This window comes from Bos grunniens, chromosome 1 (assembly GCF_055505025.1).
Source record: "Bos grunniens cultivar Pamir isolate PY7600 chromosome 1, Bosgru_T2T1.0, whole genome shotgun sequence".
NCBI lineage: Eukaryota > Metazoa > Chordata > Mammalia > Artiodactyla > Bovidae > Bos > Bos grunniens.
In genome coordinates this window covers 113,581,186-113,606,269 of record NC_141165.1, presented here as the reverse complement: position 1 = coordinate 113,606,269, position 25,084 = coordinate 113,581,186, and the positions used below count along the sequence as shown (strand labels likewise).

Below are 25,084 nucleotides of genomic sequence, written 5' to 3'. Positions count from 1 at the left end.
ATTCCTTGCTGCCTGACCTCATTTCCTCTCGCTTAACCTCTTTCCTGCTTGCTCCTCCCTGCCTTTGGCCCTCCATGCCCTTGACCACCCTATCTGCAGGGTCTAAAAGATTCTCCTTCTCCAAGAGCTTTCCTGGCCACACTGCCCTTGAGAGCCTGCATACTCTGGTATTCCAGACTGGGAGTTCAGTGACCAGTAAGTTAAACAAACATGAAAACAATGTGGGAAATTGGCAGCAGGCTGCCAAGTGCTGATTTCGCCAAGCAGGCCGTCAAAAACAAGAAATGCCATCTATTATCACCATCATTTTATTAAAGAAAGGCATTTTAACACTAAAAATGGGAAAAGGTCACCGTCTCAGAAAAATAAAAACGTTTCTCAAAGAACAGTAAGTAAGCAAGCTTGAGGGGAAGGCCAGAAGGAGCAGGCTTGTTAGAAAACAGCCCTTCCTGTTTGTCTGGTACAGAGAACCTTCTTAGAAGCCAGAGCAGCCCACCCGTCACAGCTTCCCTCACATCTCAAGGTTATTGGAGTGAGTCCCCCATGCTGCCTAAGCTGAGGAGACATGCTTGCCACCCTTCTGTCTTAGAGGATGCCTTCCATGAGAGCTGGCCATAGGCCACACTGGGCATGTCCTGCAAAATGAAGCTTGCCCACACCTGGAGTTTGTTGCTCCTCATCCAAAGGTACCACACAGATTCTTCTTTATGTTCCATAGCCTGGGGTACTGTAAGCTCCCCTTGAAAAGAGTCTGGTTGAGTTCTTGTCATGCAGAAAGGCTATGGAGGTGTGGGGAAAAGCCTGAGCAGGAGAACGTGGGTGAAACTAGAAAGTGGTATACACACTTTGTATCATGGGCAGGAATCTGTCCATGGAAAGGTTTTTAGGTCAATCACCGGTATGTGCTCCAGTGTAATGCTCTAAAATCCCAAAACTAGATATTATGTGAACATAATTCTTGAAATGTAAGTCATTTCTTATACTTACTAAATTCATTTTAACATTCACCTTGATTGCTCATGACAAATTCATTGTAAAATCAAAGCCTGAGTGGTTAAATGAACTTAAAAGAAAAAAAAAAAAAAAACTATTTTGATCTAAATTGCTATCCGTAGAAGTATCCTAACTCTCTCAGTCCTAAGAGTGCCCAATCCCATAGTTTTTACCAGAAAGTGGTAAAGGAAGTACAAGGAATGGATTTAGCTCCACAGCCAAAGCTTTGGTTATGAGAACTGGTCAATTTTAATCCATACAAGACCATCCAGAAAAGGCAGATTGCATAGCTGCCCAGATCCCTGTGTACCAATGACATATTGATGATCAGTTTCTACAGTAATATGGTTTATTTGATCTGGTAACATTTGGTAGCTGACATATTGCCTTTCAGGCTTCCCTTGTAGCTCAATGATAAAGAATCCACCTGCAAGTACAGGAGACATAGGTTCAATCCCTGGGTCAAGAAGATCCCCTGAAGAAAGAAATGGCAACCCACTCAAATCCCGTGGACAGAGAAGCTTGGCGGGCTACAGTCCATGGGGTCACAAAAGAGTTGGGTCACAAAAGAGTTGGACACAACTTAGCAGCTAAACAACAATATTGCCTTTCACCTAGATTTATTGCTAAATAACACACCAGCTAGAGGGAAATGTAACAAGAAAGTTGGGAATGTGAAATGTGGTGAGGTCAGGACACACACACCCACATGTCCACAATTCACATGATGTTGCAGTTTCTTCTGTCACAGTGACCATGATTGCCATTTCTATCACCACCACTAGTTAGAATAAAAATTCTCAAAATTTGGTGCACCATTCAGCTATAGAGCTAAGTAGGATTATTCTAAGCTTTCGGCCCAAGTTTTCTAAAACCTAGCTGACTAAAAGGCATTAATATTTATATATTGCCAACACTGATTATACTTGTTGCTGGTAAAAGTTTATGTGCTAACCAGGACCTAACAAGAGAGATGCATAAAAGCACAGCAAACATATCATTTGTATATAAGGGGTACCAGTCAGTGACGGAAGTATCTGCTTCTGCCTTGGCAAAGGAAGTTAACTCATGGACTTCAAGGCATCTGCTAGATCTAATATTTTATGACTTTTGATTAGCAGAAAACCTTTTAGAAGGCATCTACTAAATAACATGATGTACAAAAACTTTCAAAGGCTGATTACAAATTCTCAGTATTCCATATTCTGTTTAATCTTTTTTCTTTTTATCATGCATCCATTTCTCATTAATACTGCTATTCAAAAAGGAAAGAAACAGAAGTTCCACTAAGTCACATTTGATGAAATAGAAAGCTGAGGTTCTAAGATTATCCACAGAATTTTCAACATACTTAAATTCTTTGAAAATACCTCTTTCTTCAGTGGCATCTGAAGAGTTAGCTATAGTTAAAATTTGATTAAGTTGAAAGATTCCTTGCGCATCCATTTGGGAAGGAAAATGCTGGCAGAGAATACAATAAACCTCTCTTGTTAGGGACTCTAACACAGCTAGAAATCTGGATACTAGCGCTGTTTGTGATAAGAATGAAAGCAACCAATACTTTTTTTTTTTTTTGGGAAAAGCAAAACCAGGAACCAGAAGCAATGACTTGCAAGTTTGTAGCAATCTTATCTCCTTCAGTTCAGAAAGAGTTCAGCATTTGTTTGCCAACTAAGTGTTACTTTTCACAAATGTAAAATTGTATCAACAATTTTCTTGGCATTCTTGGCATTTCTTGGCATTCTTTTACCTATGGCATTTACCATAGGTAAAAGGGCCTCTGAAATTAACTTTTCAGGTTTTCAAATGGATACATTGACTTTTAGAAAAATAAAGCATTGGATGAGTGGCTAGCTCATTTAAACTCCATCCCCAATCATTACTCCTGATTCCCTAAGCAAGGAAACAGAAAAAAAAAACAGTACAGTATGTTCAGAACAGAACTGAAAGTTATTTGGAATAGGGGTTAAATACATACACATTTATTTAAAGCATTGTTTACCACTACCATTCCTATTATTATTAATGTTATACATAAGAGTTAAATAGTTTACAAAGTGCTCTCACGTATTTTTTTTCCTCATTCTTACATGACCTCTCCAATCCTTGTAGGTAAAATAACAAGTGTTCAGATATATTAATTTAGCATCTATTAACATATTAATCATTATGATTACCTCCACTATCAGTAAAGTGAGCGCTTACTATTGGCCAAGATCCACATTAAATGTTTTATGTGGATCATCTCACTTAACCCTCACAAAAACTCTTTGCAATTGGTATTATTATCATCTCAATTTTACAGATGATAAAACATGGTTGATTGGGGCCTGGAATCTGGGGCTTCTGAGTCCAAGTCCAGTGTTCTTTCCACATTGTTTTAATAATAGAGTTTAAAAAGAACAAAGAGAATGCTAAAGTTTCCAGTTCATTTCGTATCAGTTACTTTCAGACAAAAATAAAGTAAGAAAGGGACCATGAAAAGAAAGTTAAATTTGCAGCCTCTTCCCAAAATAAATACTTACAAAAATGCAGCAGGCAAAAATATTTGCCAAACTCTTGAGCCTTTGTAAATTTCAATATGTTGCAATCCCACTATACTAGGAGCTAAATGCAAAATTCTACTTTTAAACCTGCTACTGACCAAAAAACAAACAAAAAAGTTTTTTAAAAAGAAAATAAAGAAGACTGTTGAAAGGCCTGACAGTGTGGGGTGGCCTACGTGACTGATAAAGCTCTTCAGTTTCCAAACCACCCTAGTTGCAGCTTGGTTGGTCACTGGCTACATCAGAGTTGATTTCTACTCAGCAAGCACTTAATGAGTGCCTACTGCATGTTAGATGTTGAGGGATACAGTGAAGAGGACATTTATTGTTCCTACCTTTTAGGAGATTATGAACTGAAGGCAAAGGCAGATAAAAGAGATTAATTCTAGTGTAGTCAGTTCCACAACAGAGGATTTATCCTGGTCTTGGGAATCATCAGAAGCTTCCCTGAAAAAAATAATAACATTTAGATGAATCTCAATGGAATGTCAAAGATCATCTGATGAAGAAGTGGCATGAGGACTCAGGGAAGAGAGAACCTAGGGACCAGAAATGGAGTCACTCAGAAACTTGGAAGTATCTGCATGAGATGAAGGTTTCCAGAATCTACTCTAGGGTGAAGTTTCAGAGGAGGGGTTATATAGGACTGAAAAGTGTTAGTCACTCAGTCATATCCTACTCTTTGCTACCCCATGAACTGAACTGTAGCCCACAAGGCTTCTCTAGCCATGAATTTCTCCAGACAAGAATACTGGAATGGGTTGCCGTTCCCTTCTCCAGGGGATCTTCCCAACCCAAGGATCAAACCTCGGTATCCTGCATTTCAAGCAGATTCTTTACCATCTGAGCCACCAGGGAGGTTACGTATATATATAAGTATATTTATGAATATATATAGTCCATCTTCGGAGAAGACAATGGCACCCCACTCCAGTACTCTTGCCTGGAAAATCCCATGGATGGAGGAGCCTGGTAGGCTGCAGTCCATGGGGTCGGGAAGAGTTGGACACGACTGAGCGACTTCACTTTTGCTTTTCACTTTCACACATTGGAGAAGGAAATGGCAACCCACTCCAGAGTTCTTGCCTGGAGAATCCCAGGGACGGGGCGGCGGGGGGGGGGTGGGGTGGGTGGCTGGTGGGCAGCCGTCTATGGGGTCGCACAGAGTCGGACACAACTGAAGCGACTTAACAACAACAACAATAGTCCATCTTTAAAATATTTCCCTTACTTGTTCAAGAATCCCCACACCATCATGAAACTAACCTGTAACTCCCTTACTCTGGAAGGAGGACAAAGGAAACACACTGATAGTTTCCCAGCTAATTACAATAGTGGTTTTATTGAAGTCAGTAAAAAAATAGGATATTCACTTAAATGGATGTGAGAAGATAAAGGAAATAGAAAAAAGAAAGATGACTTGGGTAGGTATGTAAATATAGGAGGAATACCCTAAATGAAATAGAATCAAAGTAATGAAAATTAAAAATTTCAATTAGATGAGTTTTCAGTTACCTTTACCTGGCCTGAAAATTCCACAGCTTCTTATTCATTATTCCCAATTTATACCACACTCAATAGTGCAAGAGAAGACTATAGAGTGCAACAGATTTACTTTCCTATGTTCTGCTTAGGTTTGTTAAGCTTGTGAACAAAAAGTGAATTTACACTTGAATTCTTGATTCTTTTCCTTTACTTCATGAGTTAGCTCCCTGATTTATTTTAACACTCACATGAGTCTTAGGTTGGGATTGCTAAGGACACCAACTCACAGGATAAGAAAGCACCTCAAAGAGTACTAGGAAAGGAGGAAAATGACAGTTTTCCAGAGGTAATTCATGTTCTAAATATTCTCTATATGTCTATCCAGATACAAACATTAATCTTCACTTTTCTCTGCGCTGAAGAGGCTGACCTGCATCAAGACATTCCCTTGGGTTTTCAACTGACTGTGGTCGATAGGAAGTATGAATAGACGATCAGAGGAGGGAAGACCAGTGAGACGGAGGTGTTTCTCCATCCCTGGTTGGTTTCCATTAACCTTGCCCACAACCTCAAAAATAGCTCCTTCATTCATTGCTTTTTGATGGTCTAAGTGCAACATGCCATCTCTTTCTTCTCCACTACCCCAATGGAAAAAGTCAGTCTAGTTACACAGAATGTGATGCAGGCTCAGGGCAAGCATGATTGACAAGGAAAAGGTATATTCATGAGATAATATGTTAGAACAAGAAACCTAATTGAAAACATCTTTGGAGTTATGTCCATCAAATTTTCCCTCATATCAAGCAGAGAAATAACACTGCATTGGGAGAAGATAACAGAAGATACAATCATTTTAGACAGTGTTTTTCAGGATAACCAACAAGGGACAGAATATCTGGAGGAACTATTTGGAAGGAGTTGATGAGAGGTACACTGGACTTTTCTGTAGCATCCGAAACTAGTAAAGCCTTTCAAATACTTACCTATGCAAATTCCCAGTGCCCGTTTTCTGCTTCATCCAGGCTAAGGTAAGCCCAGCCAGGATGACATCAGTGGCCTCATTCTAACCCTTCTTTCCAAAAATAAATAATTTATAAGGACACCTAGCAATTTGGCAACAGTTTTATTAAATTACAGACTTCAGGCTGCTAATAATACAGAGAAAAAGAACTTCTTGTCTCTTGCTACCACTGTGGTGAAGTTCTACTGGCTTTCTCTGAGCTACATTCATTAGGAGTATACAGACTAAGGTAAATGTCAGATACTAACCAATAAGTAAATCTCTCTGAGAGGTTTAAACCAATCACCAAATGTTTATCTGTGCTTCTTCGGTGAAAAAATATATATCACACTACTTGAGGTAAAGCTGCTCATTTTCATTTCTTCCATCTTCCTGTGTTGCTCCTGCAGTAACAATGACAGCTGAATTATTTTTTTCTCAGCCCAGGAGTAATGTGTTAGGCTTCCTTTTTAATGACAACAATCTTTTTGTTGCCAAATGCTTCACGTCTTAAATAATGACTTGAATCTTGGCTGCAATTATAAGATAAGATTTTTCTCATAACCTTTTCACAATGGATTTTCATCAGCTCCTTTATAAAGGAAATTAAAATTTGCATTTAACTTTAAGCTCATGTATCCGAAACTGGACCCACCATTGGCACATTCAGACATGGTATTTTAAAAAGAACAAAATTTGCTTTATAGGGTTTTGTTTAATATTTCATCTCTAAAAAGAAAAGAGAAGGAAAATCTGATCAAAGTTCATGAAGAATCAACAGAGGCTGAATGGCAAAGGGACTGAAAAGTGAAGTTAATATGTTTCGGTAAACACAGGAGGCTAACTTCTAAATATGCCCCAAAGAAAATCTGTTTACCTTCCAAATTTTCTCAGTAACGTTTGAGATGCAGACAAGATGGCTATAAACAGGTCTGGTGTAAAACAGTATACAAATCACCAGACAACCAAGGCCACGACAGCAACGGATTCCACACAGTGAGCGACAACCTCATCTCTCAGCATAGACAACGTAACAATAGATATGGCCTGACAAAAGCAAGATGTCCCCAGGAACTAGAAAGAAACTCCTTTCAGGCAAAGTAGTCAGATCATTTTTTCCAGAACCCAAGCTGAGACTTTGCATAACCTGAGAGTAAACATCCCCGACGCCAGAACTTGAGAAATACCAAACTCCGAACTTGTGGAGAAGTGTCTATCCCTGATTCTGGATTCCAGCTCCCTGGCTTGTCTTCCTTCCTTTAGATGAGTAAGTGCTGCCAAGTTTGACGGTAGGGGAGATTTGCCCACATGACAGTCTCCGATAGGAGAAAACATTCAAAATGAGACAATGGTTAATTCAAAAGCAACATCTGTGGGAAATATGATTGCAAACTAGGAAAGCAAGTTGTCTATCAGGAGACGAGTGATTCATAAATGTTTCTGGCAGGGTCTTACACAGATGGAGTCGTGCACACATGCTATTTTTTTTCCCCACTAGGAATTTTGCCTAACAGAGTAAGTGATTGCAGACCTGAGTGAGTATGCATTGTGATGGAGAGCAAATGTAATGAATTTTCTGATCAAAGCTCCATTGAATCTCTTCCCTTGTGATATTCCCCACTCTGGCTCCTTCCCTTCAGTAGGCAACTTGGGGAGGTTCTTGACTGAAATGTTTGTGCAGATGCAAATGCTGTGACTTCCCTCCTGGCAGGGATCTCAACCCTGACAGAATACAGGGGAAAGTAAAAGCCATGTCTACTTCCCAGCAGCTCTTAAAAAAAAAAAAAAAAAAAAGCCCTCAATCTTGTTTGGGCCAAATGAGGCGTGGGAGTTGGTCTCTAGAGTGAAGACACCACGCGCACAGAACTTGAGAATGTTAGAACTGGGATCTTCAGGCTCCCAGTCCAGACTTTTCATTATGCAGAGTCTGAGTGGCAAGGAGGTCAAAATGGCGTGCCAACTGTCTCATAACTAGTCAATGACAGAACCAGGGTTATTAACCCAGCTCTCTCGATTCCAAGTTTAGTGGGTTTTCTCCCCCTGTTACCACATAATTTTTTCACTCACTAATTCATTCATACATCAAATATTTTTTTCAACGCCCACCATACTGCAAAGAATATTCTGAGTGCTGGGAAAAAAACAGGGAACAAGAAAACAAAAGCTTTACCTTAAATAGTTTACATTCTAGGAGGAGAAAATAAAATTCAGATAAGGAAATAAATACAGAGTATGTCAGGTAGTGGTAAATGCTCCAAAGAAAATAAACAAAGGTCAAAAAACAGAGTGATAAAGGGCAACTATTTAAGAGAGGGTGATAAGGGCAACTCTCTGGGGTGACATTTGATCAGAGTCTGCATAAAGTGAGGTTGCAAACCACACAAATAGCTGAGGGAAGAACTTTCCAGGCAGAGAACAGTGAGTACAAAATCCAGGGAGCTGGAATGAATTTAGTGTGCTTTGGCAGAGGTTGGGGGGATGCATGGACTAAGTGAAGGGGAACAACGGAGATGAGGTCCAAGGGGCCACTAGAGGGCTGATCTTAGATTTTTTTTTAACAGATTATTTTGGCTGTTAGGTGATGAATAGACTAAAGAGAGGGTAGAGAGAAAGAGAGCAGAGAAGCCAATAAGGAGGCATCTCCTTAAGACAGAACTTAAATTTCTTGAGAAGGGGCTTTTATTTGGCTTGTTCATTGTTACAAAATAAGTACCAAGAATAGTGATGGACACATGTTGGAGTGTTAGAGGTATTTGCTAAATGAATGGATGCCTGAAAGGTAAGACCAAGAAGAAAGTTGACAGTGGGTTGGACTAAGATAATAGCAATAGAGACAGTGAAAAATGAATGGATTTGGGTGATGTTTCAAAAGTAGAAGTGACAAGAAAAGTTTCAAGATTGGATAAGTATATTTAGTAAGAAAGAACTCAAGAATGACTTCTAAGTTTTTGTCTGAAACCCTCTAGGTAGACAGTGGTAACTTCCCAGGGAGAAACAGATTTAGTGAGGAAAATTTTAAAATTCTCTCTTCACCATGTTACATTTGAACTGTATACTGGTCTTTCAAAGGGAAATAATGAGTAAGCAGTTGAATAGAGTGTTTAGAGCTCATGGAAGAGATTAAGGTTAGAGATAGAAGTAGATAGCACATAACACTATTGAACACCATATGGTCACCCAAAGGATAAGTGTAGATGGGGAACTGAAGAGGTCCAAGGAGCCCTCGGGTATTCCAGTGTTTCAGAGTAGGTAGTGGAAGAAGAATCAGCAAAGGATTTTTTTTCCCCAACAGGAAGTAATACAGGCAAAGAAGTCTGAAAAAGGATAACCAGAAACTGAGGTGTCCTAGAAACTAAGAGATAAAAATGTTTCCAAAGGAAGAAGTGAAGAAATGTTTCAGTCAAGGTGAGGACTGAGAACTGCCTACAGGATTTGGCCACATTGAGGTCACTGGTGATACTAAGAAGAGCAGTTTCACTGGCATGATGGAGACAAACCCTCACTGGAGTTCAAAGGAGAGGGGAAAAGGGAAGACAAAAATAGACAAATTGTCTAGGAAATTTGCTACAAAAAGAGTAAAGAAATGAAGAATGAATTGAAAGGGGATGAGGGGATTGAAAGAGGGATTTGGGGGTTTGTGTTTTTTGATGTGGTTTCTGATGTTTCCTATCAGCTTGCATACTGATAGGAAGATCCAGTAGGAAGGGAGGGATTTATGTAGGAGAGAAATGGGGTACTTGTAAGAGAAAAGTCTGAGTTAGACAAGAAAATGAGACCAATGCACAAGTGGAGGACGTAGCTTTAGATGAGAGTTGGCACAGTTACTGTGGAAGGGAGGGAAGGCAGAAAACACTAGGGCAGATACGACTTGGTGGTAGGAAAGAGAAGTCCTGCCCTGATTGCTTCTGTATTCCCGGTGACATAACAAGAAAGGTGGTCAACTGAGAACACGGAGTAGGAAGGAGTGTCTGCTTCTTTTTTTTTTTTTTTAAGAAAATGCAGAAATAAGGAAACAGCTGTAGAAGATTGATTCCCAGCAGGACGCTCTGGGCAGCCCCAGCATAGAGTAGAATAGCTTTGAAGGAATCAAACTCAGTCACCGAGTTGCCAGACAATGAGGGACACTTCAGGAGCCAGGGGTGGGCAGCTAAGGAGAAAGGGGTAGCTCCAAATAAGAAAAAGGTCCAGAAAGAGGAAGCAGCAGTATCTGAGACAGTGATCTACCTCAAAAATTTGGAAGAGAACATCAAGATAGAATAGATCAATGTTGCTCTTTGTGGAGATACAAATATTAAAAAGTAACAAGTATATTTTTGTGAATTTAGGAGGAAAACATGTGTCACCTAAAGGCTTTAGTTCTTTCACTTGAATCATGAAGTAATATAAGGTCACACTACAAACCAGCAACCATGGATCTGTGAGTATTACACTACTTAATTATGTAGTAATACATCTTACATAGGCAAAAAGATGAATAACTTGTTAAGTTGAAGCAATTACCTAATAATAATAATAATAATAGCAGCAGTAATAATGACAGAATTATAGGTTCTCTGAGTGCTTCAGTGGGTAGGAACCAGAAAGATTCATTTAATCTGAAGAATTCTATTTATTCTCAATGTAGCTATATTTTTAGCTACCTGCTTCTTTTCTTAATGGAAGGTTTTGATTAATTCCCCTTACTGTATTATAAATGTCCCTCTTAAGTACAGTTTTAGATAGCAGAGCAATTCAAATCTTTGAGTAGCTTGAAGGTTTCCTTTTTCCTTCAACACTTTAAAAGCACTTGAGTTCCAATGTAAGGTCCAAAAAAAGCAATATAAATAGCTGGCAATTTTTGACCTCCCTTGGGTAAAGGAACCACCACATTGTCATTTTCAAACTGGCTTCTCACACTGTTTTGTGAGGGAGGGGATTAAAACACAAACCACACTCACACACACAGACACAGGCACACACAGCCGTAGTTCCTTTGAGGCTGCTTTTACAAAAGTTAAGCTAGGGGCTTAAAAACAAACATTTATTTCTCAGAGTTCTGGAGACTGAGAAGTCTCAGAGCAGGGTGGCAGTAGGGCCAGGGACTAGTACAGACTGCTGGCTTCTGGCAGGGTCCCCACGCGGTGGAAGGGGCAAGGGAGTTCTTTGGGGTCTCTTTTATAATCCCACTCATGAAGGCTCCATCCTCATGACCTCGTCATAATCCTAATTACTTCCCAAGACCCTACCTCACTAGTATCACCATTTTGGAGGGTAGGGTTTCAACACATGAATTGGAAGGGCAGGAGACACACAGACATTCAGTCTGTAACACACAAACACACACATTTTGCAGCTTTTTCCAAATTCACAGGGATTTAAGACAAGTCTTTGCCTATCCTTTAGATTTTATTGCAAGGAAGTGTCCTCACAATTATTTTTTTAATTCTAAATTCAGAATGAATGAAAATAAAACACGTATTGTGCTAATTCAGGTCTTAATAGAATGTTTTCAAAGTGGTTCAATACATTCTACCTAGTTAAAACTCTTTTCTGACTTTCAAAATAAAAAGTCTCCTTCACCCCCCCTCTGCTTAATTTCTTTTACCCTTTTTGCTGATCCACACTTCCATTGGCTTTCTGTAGGAATTTCATTACACACACAAGATGGCAGCTTCCTGAACCCATTTGGATTTCTTTGGGTGAAACAGAAGCCCTATTCTCCAATACAACAAAGATTACATCTAAGTAACTACTCTTTTGAATGAGCTGAATTCAGCAGGAAAAACAGACAAAAGGAATATTGTTCTATAAATTAACTCTTCCTTGATCAATGCCCTGCATCAGAGCTACTGTAACCAAGTTAGTCACACAATATGGATGCTGATCAGGAATCTGAGGAAACCGGGACCCAGGTGACATAAAGGCTTGGAGTCCAACTGAGATGCAAAAATGGGCCAGGACAGGGACAATTAGCCACTAAAAGTCATGCAACAAAGATAAAAGCTCAGTCTTTGGAGTCAAGCTTATGTTCAAGTCCTAGGTACACAGTTTGATGGGTGTTTAATCTTTAAAACGCTATTCAATTTCTCTGACCTTAACAATGAAATGGGGATAAAAATGGCCATGCCTCAGAAAGAATCAAAAGAGAGAATAGACCTAAGGCAATTAGCATATAAAAACATGTGTTATGCTTTTGCTGGCCTAGTTTATAAGAAGGATATGGATCTCAGTTAATATTCAAAACAATTTTATGAGGTAAGCTCTGTTATTACCATTTCTATTTTATAGACAAATAAATTGAAGCACAGAGAGTTTGAGTAACTTGCTCAAAGATGCACAGCTAATCAAAGCCAGAGACAAAAATCTAAACCCAAGCAGTCTAGCTCTGGAGTCTGTCCTCCTAACCACTACAAAAATCTACCTTGCGTGGTTCTCTATTTTGAAAGGTGTTTTGAAATGGAAATTAAATCTGTAACAGGAATTAGCCAGCGGGTGGAAAAGAAGAGGATATAGCAACAGTGATGCCAGGAAGAAGTCAACATAAGGATCCAGACAGGCAGTACTTGCTGTTATGGGTGATGTGTCCATACAAAGATAGACACCAGAAAGAAGGTCAGGAGGCAGGAAAGACTGGAAGAATCTCTGAGGACATCTACCTCTGTCTGGTGTCCAGTGCTCATAGAGTGAAGCTTCAAAGCAGGGTATAGCCAGGCGGCTAAGGCTTCAGCTACTGGATGCGTGGGATGGGATGGCCCCATATTGCCTTGAATCCTAAGTCTGGTTGGTGAGGAAAGTGACTTGATACATAGAAGACAGCTATAGACCTTAAAGAAAGAGAAATCAAAGTAAGGACTGGTATCATCCATTCCAGGACACCATCCATAGCATTTGTTGAAACTACCCTCTATCAATAGCAGAAGATTTTATACTTTCTTTCCACTGATTAACACCTTATGATGGTTTCAGATATAAGATATTCATCTGGCTATGCTTGGCTGAGTTTGCTTATTAGAAGCATGACTTGTAGCTCCAATTAAGACACAAAAGATTATGCTTCTTTGGAGTTTCCTTTTCTAGACCTCTGAGGGCCTGCTCTTTTTGCACAACATTCACTCCTCTTCTTAAACCAGACAGTAGTTTGAGGTTGTGGAGTAGTAACTAGACTTGTTTTACCACGGTTCTGACTTCTCAAAAGGTTGTTTTCTGCAATGGGTTACTGGATAAATGACCAAAAAAAAAAAAAAAAAAACCTCCCAGAATCAGGTAGTATCTTATTTCCATCATATATTCAAATAAGTATTACGATTTTCTCTTGATTACCTACAAAGGAGTTAAAAAAATAGTAGCCAAACTGGGCATCTTTACCCAGGTCAGATTTGTATCTTTATATTGTTCCTATTCACTTCTTTCTTCTCTCTTCCCCTCCCCTCCTGGTCTCTTCTCTCCTCAGGTGTCTCTAAATGGGACACACCAAGACCACCAGCCTATTACCACATACTTCTTCCTGTTCCTTGTAGGGCAAAGGAGCTATGGGCAGTCAGCACCAACACTAGGGACAGCTCCTTTCCCTGGGGCTTCCCAGCCGTGTTCCCAGTTGTGAAGTCAGTAGAGATTCACAGGAAACATCCAGTCCTAGCCTTCACAAATCAAAGACTCTTCACTGACATTTGTTAATCTAATAAATCTCAGATGCTGAGTACACTTAGAATCATAGAAGAGTGAGAAGGAATAAACAACTCCACATCAGCATTTCAGAACTCATCCTGATCCAAGCTGACCTTGCTAGGCTGGACTCCTGGAATACCTCACTGCCTTTAGGTCCTCAGCAAGTTCTGTAGAAGCTTCCTGAAACTTCCAAGAGGACAGACTGTCCTAGCACTATTTGGACAGACCTTGGAAGCTTGAGCTAGCAATTCTAGCTTATTTGAGTATGTTTCAGGACATATCCCCATGTTCTTTGAGATATTTAGACTCTCTCCTGGATTACCATCTCAGGTTTAAAAATCCTTTGTGGGCATCCAGAGGACTGAGTTGGAATGCGGTTCAGAATCAAGGAATGTTACATTTTGCAGAGTCCATATGTGGTGGGAAAACTTAGGGAGACAGTTAAGACTCTACAGGTACTGGAAAGGGCTTCAAAAGATATTCTCATTTGGGAACACTGGTTTCTCCAGGTATAACACAGAACATTAGGTTGTTGTAGAACAGCCACTATATTCTTCCAAATACCTGTCCTTCCTCACTGAGAAATTTAGTACACATAAAAACAGATTCATAAGTGTATATTTCAATTTTGCTGCCAGAATAATAAAACACTTGAAGATTATTGGCAGATTCTCGTGTTTGGGTCTAGCACATCTTTGTATGCATTTTTAAGGAGAAGTAAGCAAGAGAACAGCTGGTAGGACTTCCTAGGCTAAAAACACTTTCAATAACAAATGACTTTTTCAGATCCAATGTGTTCAGCTGAGACTAAGCCAGACAGTGCTAAGTGGGCAAATTGATGCTTACTCTCAAGTATAATAGTGGATTCAGTTAAGAATCATTTAGAAGAATTCAGGATTCAGTTAAGAATCTTTTAGTGGGATTCAGAAGAAGAGAATCTATCAGAGCAAGACTGTAAAGTGAGTTTATAGTTACAGTTTAAGGACTGGACTCAGTGATATGAGTCCAGCTAAAAGAAGGAGCCTTATTTGGCCATCTCTAGATGAGATGAGGAGGCACATTTTATCAGTTTCAGGGATTCCAAGGAATCTCTGGATCTGGATTTAGGAATTGCTGCTACTGGTGGATCAAGGCATTTTTCAGGGACAGTACATAAAGTTCCTTGGGGGGTGGAGGGTATACCTTAGCTATTTACTGGATCTTAGAATATGCCAGCAGAGAAGGCAATGGCACCCCACTCCAGCACTCTTGCCTGGAAAATCCCATGGATGGAGGAGCCTGGTAGGCTGCAGTCCATGGGGTCGCTAAGAGTCAGACACGACTGAGCAACTTCACTTTCACTTTTCACTTTCATGCATTGGAGAAGGAAATGGCAACCCATTCCAGTGTTCTTGCCTGGAGAATCCCAGGGATGGGGGAGCCTGATGGGCTGCCGTCTATGGGGTCCCACAGATTTGGACACGACTGAAGCGACTTAGCAGTAGCAGCAGCAGTAGAATATGCCAGAATACAGTAAATGCCCAGAAATGTTTGTTGATGATTGACATGACAATCCAGAATGCAATTCAAAGGCCCCATAAGCTTGACAGATACGTTCAAAGGAGGCTTAAAGCTTCAGGAAATCCAGGTAAATAAGACCTGTGTCTTGGTGTTTTCTGAGCATCAAGATAATTCTGGTAGTTTGTTAAAATGCATGTTCTAGAGCCTCTACCCCAATATTCTGATTCAATACATCTCTTTGAATTGCACGTTAGAACTTTTTTTTATCATGCACCATGTGAGGTGACACTGTAGTCTGTGGTTTGAGAACCACTGCACTAAAACCTCCAAAGGTATAACTGAGCTGGTCTCCAGTCTTAGAGTGAGGAGCGTGATTAGATTGGTCTCCATGGGAAAGGAGAACAGGGCATGGCTTAGCTTTCTTTAGGCCATCTCTAGAATAACCTCTTTTCCTGAAAACACCCAAAGCCTGTCTGAACACAACTAAAAACCTTAGAAAGCCTGGATTCAAGGGAGGGCTTCAAGTACCGGTAGGGAATGTGAATTTTTATGAACCTATCCATCTCTGGCAGTCATCTGAAAGGTGAGTATACCAGTGCCTTTTCCAGCTTAAGTTGAAGGAACAGATTTTCCTAGAATTCCAAGACATCCATAATACTAAAATTACCCTGGTTTCATATCTTTACACTGTCTAGATGATGAGAGCTTGTTCTGGGCTCCAAGATACCAAATCAAACTGAGATGTAGATGCTTTCCAAATGTTCAAGAGGTGCCTTTGTGGTTGTAGGACATATCCTATCCCACCACTAAACTCACTTCTTTCTCTGATGGGAGAGCAGAGGTGAACCATGTTCTAGAAAAATGCCAGGAGCAGCTTGTCAGCAACATCGATCTTAGGAGATAGAGAAGGATCTTTCCAGGCATTTTTACTGAAATATCATATTTGTGGCTGAATAAGATATGGCACGTTCACATGTGAGTTCCTTTGGTAAGAAGTCATGAACTTATTACAAGGCAGGGACTGTACAGCACAGTGATTGTGATGCTAGATTTTTACTCATGAAACTCCCAGATAATTCCAGGAAAAAAAAAGTTTTCCTATAAGAAATGTATTAATCATTTTAACATTTTTCATTTACCCAATGGTAACTTCTACACATGTCAGAATTACCTGTGGTAATAATGTCTTTGAATCCTCTTAGAGCTCACCTGGGTTCCAAATGCAACTTTCCATAACTTCAGGCCTGATGAGGAAGGAAGAGCACTAGTACAGGTATGATCCACAGAAACTGATTGGCTACAGGCCAAGTCTTGGCCAAATCAGCTGAACACATATACTTCAGAATTATTAGTGTGTAAAGGTAAAGTGATCCTCTGCCAGAATCGGCCTCTCTGAATTTCCTATAAACTCCAGAAAGAGTGTACACATGGATTTGGAGCTCAAGAAGAAAGCCAGAACTTCCGCCTAATTCCTTGTTTAATTCACAGGACAAAAATTAGCTTCTAAAATCTGACAGAGCCTAGAATAAAAGAAATAGGTATTATACGAAGAAAAAAAAATGAAATCTGACAAAGCCAAGAATTTCACTAAAAAACCACAAGTAAATTTGGAAGGTCTGTCAGTCAACTATTACTGCAATAATGTGGTGGTGGTGGTTTAGTTGCTAAGTCATGTCCGACTCTTGCGACACCATGGACTGTAGCCTGTCAGGTTCCTCTGTCCATGGGGATTCTCCAGGCAAGAATACTGGAATGGGTTGCCATTTCCTTCTCCAGGGGATCTTCCTGACCCAGGAATCAAACCCAGGTCTCCTGCACTGCAGGCAGGTTCTTTACTGACTGAGCTACAAGGGAAGCCCCTACTGCAATAACGCTGCTTAACAAAGATCTACAGAACATCAGTGGCAATAATAAGCACTTATTTAGTTCATTCAGTGCAGGTTGACTGGATTAGCTAATCCAGACTGAACTTGGCTGGACGGTTTATTCCACATGCCTCTCAAACCTCTCCTGAGACTAGCATTAGTCTGGGAATGTTCTTCTCATGAATATAGCAGAAATACAAGAGAGCAAATGGATACATACAAAGTCTCTTAAGACCTAAGCTCAGAACTGGCACAGTGAATTTGTACCTGATAATATTGGCCAAAACAAGTCTCATGGCCAATTCCAAAGTCAAGGGGTGGGAAAGTAAACTGAACATTAGTAAACTAATGGGAGAAACTGAACAGCCATATGGCAAATCAGATGAATGCATGAAAGGTAATGTGATCTGCCACAAAGGTGATCAACAAGCATATCAGATGAAAAGCAGACCATGAATGACTTCTGCACAGATGTGAAGGTGACCAACTGACCTATCATCCTAGATCAGACTTCTTCTGCAAAATGCATTCCCCTCACATGATACCTGACCTTTGTTATTAATACTATTGACTCCAGAGTAAGAATAATGAATATTGAATCATATCTCCTCTGGTCATTATGTACCTCCTGAAATAGCTCTACAAGAATGAAACCAGTGTTCATTCTTCCCCTTAAACATTACTGTATAAATTCTTTCAACATATCATTGCTGCTGCTGCTGCTGCTAAGTCACTTCAGTTGTGTCTGACTCTGTGTGACCCCATAGACGGCAGCCCATCAGGCTTCCCCATCCCTGGGATTCTCCAGGCAAGAACACTGGAGTGGGTTGCCATTTCCTTCTCCAATGCATGAAAGTGAAAAGTGAAAAAAGTGAAGTCGCTCAGTCATGTCCGACTCTTAGCGACCCCATGGACTGCAGCCCACCAGGCTCCTCCATCCATGGGATCTTCCAGGCAAGAGTACTGGAGAGGGGTGCCATTGCCTTCTCTGTAACATATCATTAATACTTGTTAATCATTAGCATATCACTAATACTTTGAATAACAAGTCAGTATTATCTGGACATAGAGTGTGGCTCACTACTTATTTTACAATAATTTTGTGAAGAAGGAATAAACAACCTCTCTGTCTTTGCCAGGCTTTAATGATCGGCCATCTGGGTGTGGATAGAATAAACTTCAAAATCTCTCTTCAGAGACTTCCAAATGAATTAAATTCTCAGTAGGTTTGGCAGTAACTGTAAAAATAATTGTGTTATGACTACCAAATGAGAAAGCTAAGTCTATCAGTTGGCTACTCAGGATTAGTATAAAATTAAAAGCAACTCAACTGGGTCTTGACAATTAACCATATCCTTGAATTCTGAATAGAGTATGAATCCATTCAAATTGCCTTTCTGTAGATTTCATAGAATCACAGAGGATTTAAGACATCACTTTCCATTTCTTTGATTTTTGGATCATACCTTAGAGACTGTTCTGTGTCTTAACAAACTTTCTTCTTTTTCTCTTTTATGTGTCTTGCCAGGGAATTTTATCTCAGAATACTTCACCAAGTGCAACTCAGCAGCTGTTCTCAGTTAATATATTAAGTCAGTACATACAATGCAAATGAAAACCTGCTTTGGGTGTTTGCTTTTAAAGTCAGAAAGCACATGCATAGCTCTGAGACTTGCATTTTCTCTACTGGATTCTCCAAATCAGGATGTTCCAAGGAGATCAAATAGGTCATTGCACTTGAAAGGCTGCGTATAATTTTCAAAGATAAAAACATCATTAAAGAAAAATACAATGGATATTGTGTTAGTTACTTGGATTATCAATGACTAGAAAAATAGATCTGCCTGTATAACCATAGTCTCACAAAGACATCTAGCAACATTAAATAAAATTTCCCTCTCTAGATAATCCCTTTTATTTTTCTAAATAAGGCATGCCATCTAGCTTCCAAGAGTAGTATTTCAAAACACTCTTTTTCTAATATGGCAACTACAAGTGTAAGTTGACCATACATGAGGTAATCATATGAGAGTTCTTTAGACATCTTGGTACTTGCTGAAGTAAAGTTAGATGACCCAAAACTCCCACAGATAGGAACATTTGTGAACATGCTAACTGAAGTCACAGTTATAAGCTTGTTACTTCATGTAACTGCTGCCTAGACCACTAGCTTTTGAACTTTTTTGGTACCCAGTAAAACATAATTTTACATCACAATACAATACACACATTCACATCCTCAAACATACACACGATAACTGAAGTAACAGGTTTAGAAAATCTGTACTTACTCTCATTACATAGGGTACACTCCAATGATTTGTTCCTCTTATGTTTTAATGTGTTTTTGATTGCTAATAGTCATGTGCTCTAAGTGATTTTATAGCCCGCTAATAGGTTGTGATCCCTATCTGAATTTTGGAAAGCTTGAACCTTGTCAATGTGTTCGTGCTAAGTCGCTTCAGTCGTGTCTGACGCTGTGTGACCCTATGGACTGTAGCCTGCCTGTCTCCCCTGTCCATGGGATTCTCCAGGCAAGAATGTTGGAGTGGGTTTCCATGCCCTCCTCCAAGGGGTCTTCCCACCCAGGGATCAAATCCATGTCTCTTATGTCTCCTGCATTGGCAGGCAGGCTCTTTACCACTAACACCAACTTTAGTGGATATCAAAGTCCAGGTTCCCTGGAAATCAGATCCCAAGACAAAGCGTTAGTGCTTTGAGAATTTTTGTCTCAGGAAAGCAAGAGTGAGAGGAAAAAACAGTGAGTCAGTGAAAAAGGAGGAACACATATAAAGTGGAACATTCCTGATATGGCCACCGCTTCATAAGAAAACACAGCTGGTTGCTCAGTAACAGAAGAGAAACATCTCCTACATGGAAGAGCCCTTTGTAGAGGGTGAAGGAGGAAGGTAAGCTATTGACTGTAAGCTCTTTCCCATATGTAGTCTCTCACTGGTCAAAATTCATCCCATTTCAAGATCCATTTCAGCTCCCTTACATTTCTAGATTATATTGTCCAGTTCATCTGGGCAAAACCAGTGTTAAAATCATATATTAAGGCAGCTGGAAGGGGTACCCGCCCATGGTCCAAAGGCCAGTGACCATATCTCATCTCGAAGGGAACCTGAAAAGCTGAGATGAAGGGATGGCCATGGCAACCAGTCTTTAACCCTGGAGATGACACAAGTTGTCACTGTTGTTTAGCCAGAAAGTAGGACCAAGTCCCAGGAGTCATGTAGAACTGAGCACACCTGGGATGCCCCCAAATCAGGGTCACTATGTTGTGGAAAACACAGATCTTGGAGTTGGGAAAGGCCCAGGTTCCTACATACCCATCTCCACTTTCAGCATATAGTATCTATGTAAGTTGCTTTACCTTTTTGATGAAGTATAATAACATGCTTATAAAGACACTTACTCCTTGGAAGGAAAGTTATGATCAACCTAGATAGCATATTCAAAAGCAGAAACATCACTTTGCCAACAAAGGTCCGTCTAGTCAAGGCTATGGTTTTTCCAGTAGTCATGTATGGATGTGAGAGTTGGACTATAAAGAAAGCTGAGCACCAAAGAATTGATGCTTTTGAACTGTGGTATTGGAGAAGACTCTTGAGAGTCCCTTGGACTGCAAGAAGATCCAACCAGTCCATCCTAAAGGAGATCAGTCCTGGGTGTACATTGGAAGGACTGATATTAAAGCTGAAACTGCAATACTTTGGCCACCTGTTGCAAAGAGCTGCCTCATTTGAAAAAAACCCTGATGTTGGGAAAGACTGAGGGAAGGAGGAGAAGGGGATGACAGAGGATGAGATGGTTGGATGGTATCACCTACTCAATGGACATGAGTTTGGGTGGGCTCCGGGAGTTGGTGTTGGACAGAGAGGCCTGGCGTGCTGCGGTTCATGGGGTCACAAAGAGTCGGACATGACTTAGTGACTGAACTGAACTGAATTTCCTCTAAATTGGACTAACATGGGTCAGAATGGATGAATTTAATTCAGATGACCATTATATCTACTACTGTGGGCAAGAATCCCACAGAAGAAATGAAGTAGCCCTCATAGTCAACAAGAGAGTTCTAAATGTAGTCCTTGGATGCAATCTCAAAAATGACAGAATGATCTCTATTCGTTTCCAAGGCAAACCATTCAATATGACAGTAATCCAAGTCTATGCCCCAACCACTAATGCTGAAGAAGCTGAAGTTGAGTAGTTCTATGAAGACCTACAAGACCTTCTAGAACTAACACCAAAAAAAGATGTCCTTTTCATCCTAGGGTACTGGAATACAAAAGTAGAAAGTTCAAGAGATACCTGGAGTAACAGGCAAGTTTGGCCTTGGAGTACATAATGAAGCAGGGCAAAGGCTAACAGAGTTTTGCCAAGAGAATGCACTGGTCATAGTAAACACCCTCTTCAAACAACACAAGAGATGACTCTACACATGTACATCACCACATGGTCAATACCGAAATCAGATTGATTGTGTTCTTTGCAGCCAAAGATGGAGAAATTCTATACAGTCAGCAAAAACAAGACTGGGAGCTGACTGTGGCTGAGATCATGAACTCCTTATTGCCAAATTCAGACTGAAATTGAAGAAAGTAGGGGAAACTAACTAAGCCATTCAGGTATGACCTAAATCAGATGCCTTACCATTATACAGTGGAAGTGACAAATAGATTCAAGGGATTAGATCTGATAGACAGAGTACCTGTAAAACTATGAACAGAGGTTTCATAACATTGTATAGGAGGTAGTGATCAAAACCATCCCCAAGAAAAAGAAATGCAAAAAGTCAAAATGGTTGTCTGAGCAGGCCTTACAAATGGCTGAGAAAAGAAGAGAAGCAAAAGGCAAAGGAAAAAAGGAAAGATATACCCATTTGAATGCAGAGTTCCAAAGAATAGCAAGGAGAGATAAGAAAGCCTTCCTAAGTGAACAATAATTTCCTCTAAAAATGTCACCTTTCTCATTTTATTAGACTTATTCCTAGATATTATTATATTTTGGATGATACTATGAATGGTATCTTTAAACTTTATTTTTGTTGATTAGTGCAGCTGAACATATACAGCAAACCTGCTAAGTTTTCATTAATGCTAATATTTTATCTGTAGTTTTAAAAATTCTCTATCCAAAGAATCATATGTGCTCTTTATACTTTTCTACTTACTGTTAAAAGTACTTACTTTTTAATTCTAATATATTTCACTTTTTTTCCAACTATACTTTTTTCGGTTCAGTTCAGTTCAGTCACTCAGTCGTGTCTGACTCTTTGTGACCCCATGGACTGCAGCACACCAGGCCTCCCTGTTCATCGCCAACTCCCGGAGTTTACTCAAACTGATGTCCATTGAGTCGGTGATGCCATCCAACCATCTCATCCTCTGTCATCCCCTTCTCCTGCCTTCAATCTTTCCCAGCATCAGGGTCTTTTCAAATGAGTCAGTGTTTCACATCAAGTGGCCAAAGTATTGGAGTTTCAGCTTCAACATCAGTCCTTCCAACTAATATTCAGGACTGATTTCCTTTAGAGTCTTCAATATAACATTGACTAGAATTGTAAAAATGGGCACTCTTGTCTTATTCCTAATATTGAAGAGAAAACATTGTTTCATCTTTAAATTTGGTATCTTCTATCGACTGAGCGACTTCCCTTTCACTTTTCACATTCAAGTACTGGAGAAGGAAATGGCAACCCACTCCAGTGTTCTTGCCTGGAGAATCCCAGGGAAGGCGGAGCCTGCTGGGCTGCTGTCTGTGGGGTCGCACAGGGTCGGACACAACTGAAGTGACTTAGCAGCAGCAGTAGCAGCAGTAGGCTTTTTTAGTTGTTCTTTATCAAGTTAACAAACTCTCTTTTACTTCCAGTGTGCTAAAATTTTTTCATCAACAGATATTGAGTTCTATCAAACAATTTTTTTGGTATCTATCGACAATAATATTTTTTTCTTGATCTGTTCGTTCACATGGAAAATAAGGTTGATTTTTCTGTGCTCAGTCACTCAGTTGTGTCTGACTCTTTGTGACCCCATGAACTGTAGACCACCAGAATGCTGGAGAGGTTTGCCATTTCCTTACTGGTTTTAAAAAACTGTGCTTTCTGAGATAAACACAACTTGGATATGATGTATTTTTTTTTAGACTTTGCTGGATTGGCTCTGCTAGTATTTGTCCAAGACTACCTGGGTCTCCCACATTGCAGGCAGACGCTTTACCGTCTGAGCTACCAAGGAAGCCCCATTTTACATGTGCTCCTGAATGAGATTCACTCACAATTTTCCTTTCTTGTTTTGTCCATATCAGGGTTTTGGTAGCAAGGTTATACAGGCTTCATAAAATGAGTTGAGAAATATTCCCTCTTTTACTCTGCTTTGGAATAGTTTCCATAAAATTGAAAGCATGTGTTCCTTCTATGTTTGGTTGAACTCTGGTAAAACCATGTAAGGCCTAGAGTTTTCTCTGTGGAAAGATCTTTGACATCTTTTTGACAAGTTTTCTTAAAGGTTAGATGACGTAGCATGCGTTCTATTTCTTCTTGAATCAGTTTTGCTTAAGCTATATTTTGCTAGGAATTTGTTCACTTCAAACAAATTTCCAAATTAACTGGCATAAAGATGTTCATACCATCCTTTATTTCCTTAATGCTTACAGCTTTATCCCCCTTTTCATTCCTCATATTGTTTACTTGCAACAGCTCATTTTTCTTGATTAATCTTGCCAAAGATTTGTCAATTTTATTAGTCCTTACAAACAACCAAATTTTGTTTTTGTTCATTCTTTTTACTCAATGCTCATTTTCTATTATTTAATTTTAGCCTAAGTTTTTATTATTTCCCTCCTTCCATATTTTTAAGGTTTACTTTGTTGTTCTTTCCCTATCCTCTGAAGTTGAATGTATCACTCATTGATTTTCAATCTTTGTTTCTGTTTTGATACAATCATTAAAATCTAAAATTTCTAAATGCTGCTGTATTTGCGTAAGTTTTGATAGTAGTGTTTTAAAACTGTTCCATTCTAAATATTTTCTACTTTTACTATTTTTTCTTTGATTCATAATTTTCTTAGGAATATATTTCTTCATTTTTCAATATGTGGAGTTTTGTTGATTACCTTTTGATTATTGATTTCTAGCTAAACTGGACTGTGCTCAAAGAACAATACAGGACTTTAAAAGTTATTGAGACTGCTGTATGGTCAATTTTTCAAATATCCTTTGTGTTCTTACATAGAATGCATATTCTGTTGCAGAGACATGTTACTATACATGCCCGTTAGGGCATGATTATTGATCATTATCTAATTCTTCACTTTCCTTACTGATTTCTTTTTGTCCCATTACTCAGTTTCTGAGAGGTATCTTAAAACTTCCTTTTATAATTGTGGAATCATTTCTCTTAGTTTTGTCAACTTTTATTTGTTTTGAGATATTCACACACACAAATGTTAAATTATATTTTCCTGGTGAATTAAATATTCTATCACTCAGAAGAGATTATCTAATTATACTTTTTGCTTTAAAGCATAATTTGTCTGATATTAAAATAGTTACAGCATTTTTCTTTTGACTACACTTGCCTGATACATTTTTCAATCCTCCCTTTGTATTGTCATTCAGTTTAACAATCTTTATATTTCAGCTAAAGCATTTATTCCATTTACATCTTTTGTAATTATTGACATTTATACTTACATCTACTATCTTAATTGGCATTTTCTATTTATTCTGCCTTTTCTGTACTCTTTTTCTTCTCATTTCTTGACTTTTTAAAATTCTTTTTTTCACTTTCATTTTCCTTTTCAAGTTTTGAAGTTATATACTCTATTTTTATAGTTATAGTGGTCTTCCTATAAACTATAGCATGTATACCATAAAAATCAGCATCTTTCCCTCCCTCTCAAACAAAATAATTTCTTTTTGTTTTATTTTGCTGAAGGTATATTTTAATAAAGTTGTAAAAAAAATTATTCACACCAAAAGTTGTGTGCCAGGCTGGTTTTCACCTGCTACAAAGAGCACAATTTCAACTTTAGTTACTTTCTTCCCA

General features: G+C 39.2%; 1 protein-coding gene across 14 annotated transcripts in view; it reads right to left on the bottom strand.

Annotated features, from left to right (window-relative positions):
* Positions 1 to 25,084, bottom strand: part of LOC147380100 (uncharacterized) — a 699,587-nt gene that overhangs the window by 498,874 nt on the left and 175,629 nt on the right. For all 14 annotated transcript variants that reach the window (XR_015167018.1, XR_015167012.1, XR_015167022.1 and 11 more), the window contains exon 2: positions 3,875 to 3,986. The gene's annotated coding sequence lies outside the window, so the exon portion shown is untranslated. The remainder of the gene's footprint in view (positions 1 to 3,874; positions 3,987 to 25,084) is intronic.